The following is an 11,830-nucleotide window of genomic DNA, read 5'->3' as shown; positions in this document are numbered from 1 at the left end:
TTCAGATGGCGTTACCGACCAACTTACTTATTTCGCGCATGCGCACTCCGTTTTGGCCAACAATAACATCAAAGGTGCCGACAGGGAGTTGCGCTACTGTATATACTGTGGTACAGTGCTCGGATTTAGTTGCACATTTCGGCCCGATTCTGCGGCCCTTACATTTGACTGTGATTAATTAATTTCTTATGGCTTGATGCTTACTACACCTATTGTAGATCTGGGCTAAGAATAAGGCCGATATTACATTTGTCGTACGACAAACTTTTTAAGCATGTTGATTGGCTGCAAAATAGAAACTTTTTTGAGTCTCTAGAAATTAGCTAATCAATGCGCTTAAAAAGTTTATTGTACGACAAATGTAATATCACCTAATGGCTCTCGCACACTGGATGCAATGAGCAATGAACGATGGGCGATATCCAATGAGAGCTCTGGTTTTCCGAAAAAATAAAGCTCTCATTGGATATCGCCCATCACTCATCGCTCATCGCATCCAGTGTGCGAGGGCCATAACGCGTGGCGGAAATCGTCACGCATCTCAAAGTCTGAGCAGACTTTGCGCATGCACACTACAATTATAAAATAAACTTATTTTGCACGTAATTAAAAAATTTATTAATTCACAAATATGTAGAATGTGGAACCATAAAGGAAATTTTGGGATTACAATGGGATCCACTCGTAAACAAATATTTTTTCCAAAACAAAATTGGAATTTCAGCCAAATTTCAACTAAAAACTCGATCATATCAATTTTATTTAATTATTCTAATTATTTAATACTATATAAATAATATATTTTCAACAAATAACTATAAAATGAAAAATAGTTCTGGAGTCTTTGCATTTTATATTTTTTAGACCCATTTATAAATGAGTCTAAAAAATATAAATAGCGATGGGCGATATCCAATGAGAGCTTTATTTTTTCGGAAAACCAGAGCTCTCATTGGAAAATTTCAATCTTTCATTGCTCATCGCGTCCAGTGTGCGAGAGCCATTAGGTGATATTACATTTGTCGTACGACAAACTGTTTAAGCGCATTGATTAGCTAATGTCTAAAGACTCAAAAAAGTTTCTATTTTGCAGCCAATCAACCTGCTTAAAAAATATGTCGTACGACAAATGTAATATCGGCCTTATCCTTAGCCCAGATCTACAATAGGTGTAGTAAGCATCAAGCCATAAGAAATTGATTAATCACAGTCAAATGTAAGGAAAATAATCAATTGTTTTTATTTTTATTTATTAATTATTAATGCCGGTCTACAATAGATGATGTACGACAAATGTAATATCACCTAATGGCTCTCGCACACTGGATGCAATGAGCAATGAACGATGGGCGATATCCAATGAGAGCTCTGGTTTTCCGAAAAAATAAAGCTCTCATTGGATATCGCCCATCACTCATCGCTCATCGCATCCAGTGTGCGAGGGCCATAACGCGTGGCGGAAATCGTCACGCATCTCAAAGTCTGAGCAGACTTTGCGCATGCACACTACAATTATAAAATAAACTTATTTTGCACGTAATTAAAAAATTTATTAATTCACAAATATGTAGAATGTGGAACCATAAAGGAAATTTTGGGATTACAATGGGATCCACTCGTAAACAAATATTTTTTCCAAAACAAAATTGGAATTTCAGCCAAATTTCAACTAAAAACTCGATCATATCAATTTTATTTAATTATTCTAATTATTTAATACTATATAAATAATATATTTTCAACAAATAACTATAAAATGAAAAATAGTTCTGGAGTCTTTGCATTTTATATTTTTTAGACCCATTTATAAATGAGTCTAAAAAATATAAATAGCGATGGGCGATATCCAATGAGAGCTTTATTTTTTAAAAACAAATACAAAAGTTATTTTACCGCGTTTTTTTCAGGCGACATAAGTGTATGTGGAACAAATGTTGGAAGTTTTCAGAGGACAAGGAATGGAAATTTCTTGGCGGGACAATCTTATTTGTCCAAGTGACGCAGAATATCGAACATTACAGTATTTCAGCAATATTACATGCCGAGTGGGTATGTATGATGTCATGGACATAATTCAAGCAGTTTATTTGAATTTTGTATTTTATAAAAACATTATTTGAGCATTTAGAAAAGAGAATAAGAGATTTCTTATTTTCAACCTTTTTGTATAAGTATAATGTGATTACTTACTGCAGGATGCAAATTAACAACTCTTTCCAAAGCAATAAATAATATATAAGTTGCAGCGCTTAGTGAGTTAGCAATTCCATAAACAGAATGAGCGACAGGAATACCTCTTCGCAAAATGGAATTATCTTGAATATCATCACACAATCCTGTAAAAAAAAATAAATTATGATCTTATAAAAATATATTGTATGTACAGAATTGCTTTTTTAATACAAATTCAATTTTATACATCTAATATAAAAATAATAACATGGAAATAAATGTAATGCAAGAACATATAAGGATTACATACTGAAATAAGACACATTAGTTATAACACATTAATGTTTTGTTTCAATTTTGATAATAACAGCAATAGGTTCAGAGTAAGAACAATTAAGTAGGAAAACTAACCTTAGATAAAAGCCAAGGCGCAGGTGTCGAACTTATTATTGTGAAATTTTATTAAATAATGTGCTTTAAAAATGTACGTTTTGAACCGTCTTTTGGTCCACCTTTGGCATGGATATAAATATATTAAATTGGAATTTTAAAACTTGACATACACAATATTTACAGTTGCAGTCAAATTTCAAATTGCTCTTATCTGCCAGTTTTCCTATTTAAATATTATTTTAGCTTTACGCGAGACTTAAAACTTATTGGTTTTTGGCAATAACCAATGCTTATTTGGCTTTCAGCTTTAGGCTATAACGTAATCAAATTAAATTATAATCTAAAGTCTAAAACCACAATATATTTGAAAAACAACGATTTATATTATATACATATACAAATACAAAATAAAAATATATAAAAATATAATATATAACATATATTACATTTTATATATTTATATAAAAAATTTAATTATGAACCTATATTACAGTTTATATTAAATAAAAGTTGGAGTTTCCCCCTTCTCCCGAATCCTGGCACCGGCGAGCCTTGATCCGCGGCGTACGGGAAAGGTGAACCGTTACAAGTTTATGGTTTATATATATTATAAATTAATAAAGAAGTATAAAAATGTAAACTTGGTATTTCTATATTAATATTAAGAATTTATATATTATATTAGTATTAATTATAATATACTAATTTAATATTAATATATTATATAGTATCGAATTAATATATTATAAACAAAGTAACGGAAATAGTAACGATTCGTTAGTTTTTGAGTAACGGGAACGGTAACGAGTTATTCTTTAAAACGGGAACGAGTAACGGTAACGAGATGTTTTTCAGAGAAAGTAACGGTAACGGTAACGAGTTACTTTTATAAAGTAACGTTCCAATCTCTGCATTTTATATATTCATATAAAAAATTTAATTATGAACCTATATTACAGTTTATATTAAATAAAATCTTATATCGAAATTAGTTATTGTTTATGTTAAGTAAATTATTGTATACTTTTTCTACTACTAATCATGTTTTATATTTCTAACAATTAATTTATTTTGTTATATCTGGTTTTATATTTTTGTACAAAGGTTTTAAGTTTTAAGTTTTAAGTTTTAATTTAATTTTAATTTAAATTTTAATTATGACTTCAATTTTGAGTTTTGATTTTTGGATTTCAAATATGTTAAATCTTAAGAATTTTTGACTATCAATTTATTGTGAAAACACAAAAGAAACACAAGACACAAACACTCAAAGACAGCCCAGTGAGCATGATTGAGAGGATGAGCTCTTTAAGAGGACTTTTTAAAGACTTAATTAAATTTTCTTAGAAATGCTGTCCGATTTTCTAAAAATCAGTTCAATATCTGCATTTCCCGGTACGGAAATCGCATCAATAATTAAACCGATAAAAATAATTACAATATCATTAATCGCATTTTGCAGGCTTTATATACGCTCATGACAAAAATTTGAATACGGGAATAGATAGTGAATAGCGCGCCGCATAGCGGTACATTATAGCAAATAAACTATAATTTTAATACTAGTTACAAAAGGACTTTCTGAAAGATTTCAGAAATATTGCAAATGCAATATTTTAAAAAACATGATGTAGGTACATTTGTGAAATATTTCGGATGCAAAGTTACAATTGAAATATTAATGAAATATTTCTGTACCATTTCCGAACATTACAGTATTTCAGCACTTTAACGGTTCCGGCATAAATTAACAGTTACGGCCTGCATAAACCAGCCTTTAATTAAATTTTCTTAGAAATGATATCAGTAAGTTATCTTTTTGTAAGATATCTTTCACAAGAGCTCTTTATGATATCTCTTCATAGATATCTGTAAAGTCTCTAGCAAGCGTGCCATTTAAGATATTTTACGAAAGCCGCACACATGCACAAGCAACGTACATGTAAACTAGAGACCCTGTGTCTAGTGTGAACTGCGTGCCACTGCGTGCTCTGGATTTCAAAGAGATAACATTTCTTCAATATTAACGTTTTTAAGATAATCGTTCTTTCTTAAATTATAAATATTATTAAATATGTATTTGAGCATAAAATAGATTAATATTTTCATATATATTTTTGTTATTTCTATATCCAATCTAAGAAGTTGGGTTATCAAAAAATGTAAAGGGCGTTTTTTAATTCATCGATTGATCAATCGCATGATGCACAAATGTAGCAAATACAGGACTTTGCTGTACTTTAGTTACAAAAGGACTTTCTGAAAGATTTCAAAAATATTACAAATGCAATATTTTAAAAAACATAATGCAGGTACATTTCTGAAATATTTCGGAGGCAAAGTTACAATTGAAATATTAATGAAATATTTTTGTACCCTTTCCGAACATTACAGTATTTCAGCAATATTACATGCCGAGTGGGATATTATAATTAATAAATAAATAATAACTCTTGTATTTGTCTTTTTTTTGTAAATTGCATTAATAAAATAATATCAAAGGATTAACAATTGTGCTATTTCTCTATCCCGTTGATATGATACACGAAATATCGATATTAGTGACGAAGTAACAAATCACCAAGTCTAACAGTCACCCATAATTGTTAATTTTTAATTTGTCTGATTTTAGTAATTTGGAGTTATTGGCTTTTTGTATATTTTATCTCAATTTTAATTTTAATCTTAATTTTAATTTTAATTTTAATTTTAATTTTAGTTTTAGTTTTAATTTTAATGTTAATTAATTTCAAGTTTTAAGTTTTAAGTTTTAAGTTTTAATTTAATTTTAATTTAAATTTTAATTATGACAACCTAAGAAGTTGGGGTTGGGTTATGTCTTCAAAAAAGGGCGTTTTTTAATTCATCGATTGATCAATCGCATGATGCACAAATGTAGCAAATACAGGACTTTACTGTACTTGCGCATCATGCGATTGATCAACCGATGAATTAAAAAACTCGCCCAAAAATATAATACTACAAATAGAACAGTTCTTAACGGTGACATTTTTTTGATATTTAAAAGAAGTCAGATTGTGGAATTCTTTTAAATGTCAATTATATGGTGTCATTCTTTTCTCTAAAATCGACGCATTGGAGGACATACTGATATCATAATATTATCATTTTGATGGTGTTTTCGGAAGTCCGACTCTTAAACTTGAGTACTTTATGAATTTCTTTTGATAACATATTGCTCACTGGGAGAATAACAAATGTAAAAACTGGAAGTCATCCAAAGCCGTAAGGCGCGGATTAATAATTAGAAAATAAAAATAAAAACAATTGATTATTTTTCTTACATTTAACTGTGATTAATCAATTTCTTATGGCTTGATGCTTCTTCTTCTTCTTCTTTCTTTTGTATGGCCACTTCTGTTCTGAGGAATCGATCAGTAAATTCCGGCCAACAACTGGTTAAAGTAGGAATAAGATAGGAGAAAGTAAATCATGGTACTATATAGGTATATATGTATGAAAACCTGTTTTGAGGCATGTGGGAAGGATGGGATGCCACGTATCGCCCCTGGCTTGATGCGTACTACACCTATTATAGATCTGGGCTAAGGATAAGGATAATATTAGATTTGTCGTACGACAAACTTTTTATGCATGTTGATTGGCTGCAAAATAGAAACTTTTTTGAGTCTCTAGAAATTAGCTAATCAATGCGCTTAAAAAGTTTGTCGTACGACAAATGTAATATCACCTAATGGCTCTCGCACACTGAACGCGATGAGCAATAAACGATGGGCGATATCCAATGAGAGCTCTGGTTTTCCGAAAAAATAAAGCTCTCATTGGATATCGCCCATCGCGCATCGCTCATCGCATCCAGTGTGCGAGGGCCATAACGCGTGGCGGAAATCGTCACACGTCTCAAAGTCTGAGCAGACTTTGCGCATGCGCACTACAATTATAAAATAAACTTATTTTGCACGTAATTAAAAAATTTATCAATTCACAAATGTAACATTGGTATATTTGTAAATCACAAACGATTTCCTGTCGATTACAGTTATCAATTATCATAAAATCTGTTTATTACTAAAAAGTATTGGTTGATATCATGACTAAACTAAAATTGTTAATTATAAAAAACCTAATTTTAGAATCCTATCAGAAAGGCGCCAACTTTACCCCCACCATGCCACCGCCGCCATCTTAGGACACAAACGTCAGTAGTGCTTATATATATATATTGTATATGTACACATATATACACATATATATGTTTTAAATATGTGCAGCTTAATTTCTTCATATATAACATATATAAGACATTTCTACTTACCGTGGTAACAAGAAATTATAATATGCACTTATTTAAACTTTTAATATTAACACAACCACATTTGATTGACAGCTGTCAGGCTGTACGTGTGACGTTTGTATTCTAACATGGCGGCTATTTTAATCGACCAATCAGAAAGTGGAACAAGTTGGCGCCTCTCTGATAATCTAGGGATCTCCTCTGGATGTCCTGAGGAAGAGTAAATGATAGCCGTACACTAGCCTCTGGAGAATCCAGGGAGATCCTGTGGAACATCTTAAGGATTTCTATAGGATATGTTAGGGATATTTTTCATACGTTAAAAGGAACAAATTCTAAAATTTAAATATAAATTAAGATTGCGTTCTGTTATTTACTGCTAATACTAAAAATCTAATACTAAACATAATGCCATTATGAACAAAAGCATTGTAATCCTAGTGTTAAACTTTAACGGTTCCGGCATAAATTAACAGTTACGGCCTGCATAAACCAGCCTTTAAGCCCGTATCAGACTATGCATTGAGATTGAAATTTGACCAATCAGACTATTCTAGGAATAATCGACTGTGGTTGGTCAATTTGCTTGCGACTAACGACTAACGACCATTGTAGACCGGGCATTAGAATTACATTATTATTTATATACAGATTTTTTGTTGCATACCTGTATTTTTCATGCTGTCCATCACCAACAAACGATCAACAAACGATTCGTAAAAAAAAAATTATAATTGTGAGTGCTGATCGGCTAACTTTATAGAGCTATTTTTCACTTTTCATTTTTCCGCCCTAGAGAAAAAGTTACATGATCGGTACCCTGAACCACTAACGAGATATCATTAAAGACCGATGGTCTTATGGAATTTAGTGTGACTGAAAAAAAAACTCGCTGCGCGTTATTTTAGTTCATCTAGTTATTGTTTTATTATCAAAAATGTATAGATTTTTTATATAACTGCCTCAAGAATAACAAAATAAATATTTTATCGTAAATTTACTGTTTTATTATCGACAATGCAATAATTTACTTACCTACTCAGACAGCACAAAACGTCTTCAGGATCATCCTGAATATGTCTAGGATGGTTCAGGATATTTGTAGGATGTTTTAAGATATTATTATAAATATATTTTATGAAAATTTAATATGCATACATGATTACTTTCGGTTATGTAGGCTATTTAATATAATTTAGAAATTTTAAGTATTGTAATAAGTATTAATGTCCTATAAATGTCCATTGGATAACCCCTGGATGTCTGTAGGATATCTGCCCTGTCTATTATATTGAATGTCCTTTGGATTTCCAGAGGACATATACATGTGCAATTAATTGTTAACATTAATTTCGTTTAATATTAATAATTGAATTTGATGCGCACATTTTCATATATTCAAAATTATTATTTATTTAATATTTCATGAGAAATGTTACTATGCGCAACATTCCAAAAACTTTACAAAAAATAGTATTCAACCGCTAGTTCGTTTGTTTACCGCTATGCGACGCGCGAACTCGTATTTGAGATTTGGTCATGAGAATTATATAAAGCTTGTAAAGAGCAACTAACAGGAAATTAAAAATATAATTATTTTTTATCAGTTCAATTTTTCTGATGCAATCCCAACATAGGGAATTCAGATATTGGATTGTTTTGAAAATATTACACGACTTAAACCCGGAAGCCAAACCTAAAATATTTATGTACAGCACGAAAACCTCAAATATTAAAGAACGTGAACTATTTTTAGTATTAGATTTTTCGTATTGGCAGTAAATAACAGAACGCAATCTTAATTTATATTTAAATTTTAGAATTTGTTCCTTTTAACGTATGAAAAATATCCCTAACATATCCTATAGAAATCCTTAAGATGTTCCACAGGATTTCCCTGGATTCTCCAGAGGCTAGTGTATGGCTATCATTTACTCTTCCTCAGGATATCCAGAGGAGATCCGAGGATTACAATAGGATATCCTCAGGATATCCTACATGTATGTCCTGGATGCCCTTTGGACGTCCTAAGGACATCCTTGTGCTGTCTGGGTACAGTATCGCGTGGCGAGTTTTTTACCAGTAATTTGCTAAATCCTATAAGACCATCAATCTCTAATGATATCTCGTCGGTGTTTTCGATAATAAAATAATAACTGGATGATGTAAAATAACCGTATGAATTTAATAATTCGTGTAATTATCTTCGATCCTATCAAACGGCCGGTAATGTCAACATTCTTCAATTACCTCCAGGCCCACCGGGCCCATTTGATGGTCACAAAAGTTTACCCAGGGCTGACGGTCTTTAATAGTATCTCGTCGGTGCTTGAACGATACATTCGAAAACGCTATTAGGGTCACCGCACAAGCTTTTCCGTAATGCATTACATTACGTTAAGTACTGATTCTAAACCTAAATTCGTACGTAATTTCAAACTTCAGTCAACGTAAAATGGTACAGGACTTATCTGTTCAGTTTACTGCTCTACGTGCTCACGAGCGTTGTCAAGGGTGCTTTGGGACACCCTGTATAAATGGAAGGGAAATCGCAGGCTGAAAAGTGTCGAAGGAAGTGAGAAAGAAATCGTAGTTGCCTCTCTCTTGTGAGTAACTACACATACAAGCATCGTGTCTGTAGTATACATACTTTTGTGTACACACACATGGCCGCGCATGCGCACTTTTGAGCAAAGTAACTCACAAGAGAGAGGCAACTATGATTTTCTTTCTTACTTCCTTCCGACATGTTTTTCTATCGGGAAACAAAGGCATTCCCTTTCCATTTATATATGTTCTAAAGCCTATCACACACAAATTGGCATAGCTGCATATGCATAGCATAAGACTATCTGGACCAATGAGCATGCTATGTAAATCAATATGGCGATTTTATTTCGATGCTCATTGGTCCAGACGGTCTTATGCTATGCATATGCAGTTATGCCGATTTGTGTGTGATAGGCTTAAGGCTCGAGCACACACTTTTGCATAAGCGCATAACCATAAGCATAAGGAAATTGATTGGTCCATAAGTATATGCATAAGGAAATGGACCAATCAATTTCCTTATGCTTATGATTATGCGCTTATGCAAAAGTATGTGCTCCAAGCCTTAGTTCACTCATGTGTATCCGCCCAGATGGCGCTAAAAACACTATTCCAAAGCGAAATATAGTTAGCTATCTATTTTCTTATATCATCTATGCATACGGCGCAGTGACTGGAGTTGTCAAACGGTTCTATTTGCTATCCGGTTCCATGACTTTTCGTAGTCCGCTCTGTCATCTGTCAGTAGTGCCGCGTGAGATCGCGCGGCAATGATGTTTCGCCTTCATACTTGACAGCGAATGTCATCTGAAACTATTAATCACGATGTGTGCCCGAGACTTTCCGTTTCTGATAACACGCGAGAAAAGTACTGCTCGAGTGACGCTTCGGCGTCGACGCTAATTCTATCGAGATGCTACGGCCAATCTAAATTCTGGCAAAGGTAAACGAGAGATACTCCGAAAGCAAACAAACTGCGAATATCGAATTAATGGAATGTTTCTAAGAGATAGAAAGAAAGAGAGAGATCCACGATGACTCCGCAACCTCTGGAAAGTTCAGCTGGAATTAATTGATAATTTTGATATTGGAGGGATGTAGATTTTATGGTTTCTCTTCGAAGAGAGATTTTCTATGGTGTCATGTTGAGGTACGCAAGGTATATATAATGTGTAGCTTATTTAAAAACAATCGCAGATTTTTAATAAATGAGATTCAATGATCGTATTTTCGCGCTCAGAAAATTTCCGTGAAAAAATTCCGATCTAAAAAGATATGCTCAACAAAAAACGAGAAATTTATATACTCGACGCGTAAGATATTTCTCATTCATTTAATCGCGATGCCTTCGTGCTGTCGCTTTCATTTTTTCTTGACACGCACGAACAATTAAACATGGAGGTTAAAACACTCTATCGTGACAGCTTTCTACACGAAGCGTGCGTGCACGCGTATATTTACGCGTGCGCGTGAAATAGATAAATAGCAGACTAATTTGTGTGAAAACGATCACGATTAGAAATTGCGCAAACGATCATTTTGCTCTCTTTATCTTTATATAGTCGAAATGAGAATAAACGACTGAAAAAAAGAAATGTCGAGATCGAATGAAAAATAAACCATGACTTTTTTTTTTTATCAGGGATAGATTTTGTGTCATTCATTAAGTTTATTAATTTGATTGTTAAACCGATAAGTGTGCTTATATATGTATGACACATTTACTTTCTTTTTTAATCAAATAGAAAGGGATCGTATATAAATATTGGTTTTGTGTGAACAATGAATTTTACTTATGACTTTTAATTCTTTTTATGTAGATTAAAAAATATATATGTTTTATATTATCACGTGCTAATGAGAATGCAAGATTAGAGCGATTCAAGCGAGTTAAATGAATCGAGATCTTGTTTAAATTACAGCTATAACTTTTATGGAGCCTCATTGAGAATTCGAATTTAAAATCTCGTACGAAACGAGAAGCCTAATTAGGGCGCATTAATTCGCAGCATGTTGTCAAGGTAAATGTAATAATAGTAAAGAATATTTGCGCAAATATTGACAATCACGGCATACACGCATTACAATGCATTTGATGCATTGCAGAAGTCATTCGGGAGGAGGCAATGAGATTAGAAGAAATAATACTGACATTGACAATTATGTAACGAAGTCATAAACAAGACTTGTAAGTATTTTATATATGTGTGTGTGTGTGTGTATGTGTGTGTACATACGCATATACACACGCATATATTCATATGTTGTGTGCGCGATATGAAGTATATAATATCTCGTAAAGAATTAATTTTTCGTCATGTGTGCCTTTCCTATCTTTATATTTTTACGTGAAAATAACTGTGTGTGTATGAGACATTTTATGTAAAGTTGAAAATGAAATGAATTGATCGACATATACAAAAAAAAAAAAAAAAAAAA

General features: G+C 32.3%; 2 protein-coding genes across 4 annotated transcripts in view; one reads left to right on the top strand and one right to left on the bottom strand.

The window, feature by feature from the left end:
• LOC115237162 (mediator of RNA polymerase II transcription subunit 6) overlaps positions 1–6,140 on the bottom strand; it is a 16,308-nt gene extending 10,168 nt beyond the window's left edge. The window contains exons 1-2 of the mRNA XM_029810048.1: positions 5,871–6,140; positions 2,191–2,336 (exon numbers count right to left, since the gene is read on the bottom strand). The gene's annotated coding sequence lies outside the window, so the exon portion shown is untranslated. The remainder of the gene's footprint in view (positions 1–2,190; positions 2,337–5,870) is intronic.
• A 3,906-nt stretch (positions 6,141–10,046) lies between these two features.
• Positions 10,047–11,830, top strand: part of LOC115237148 (leucine-rich repeat serine/threonine-protein kinase 1) — a 16,302-nt gene continuing 14,518 nt past the window's right edge. Inside the window, exons 1-2 of one of the 3 annotated variants that reach the window (XM_029810025.1) lie at positions 10,047–10,550; positions 11,314–11,579. The gene's annotated coding sequence lies outside the window, so the exon portion shown is untranslated. Of the gene's footprint in view, positions 11,580–11,830 lie in introns of all 3 variants that reach the window. The other 2 variants (XM_029810024.1, XM_029810023.1) reach the window with 2 other exon arrangements.

Source organism: Formica exsecta, unplaced genomic scaffold, assembly GCF_003651465.1.
Source record: "Formica exsecta isolate Colony F162 unplaced genomic scaffold, ASM365146v1 scaffold28, whole genome shotgun sequence".
Taxonomy (NCBI): Eukaryota; Metazoa; Arthropoda; class Insecta; order Hymenoptera; family Formicidae; genus Formica; species Formica exsecta.
This window is presented reverse-complemented; position numbering and strand designations above follow the sequence as displayed.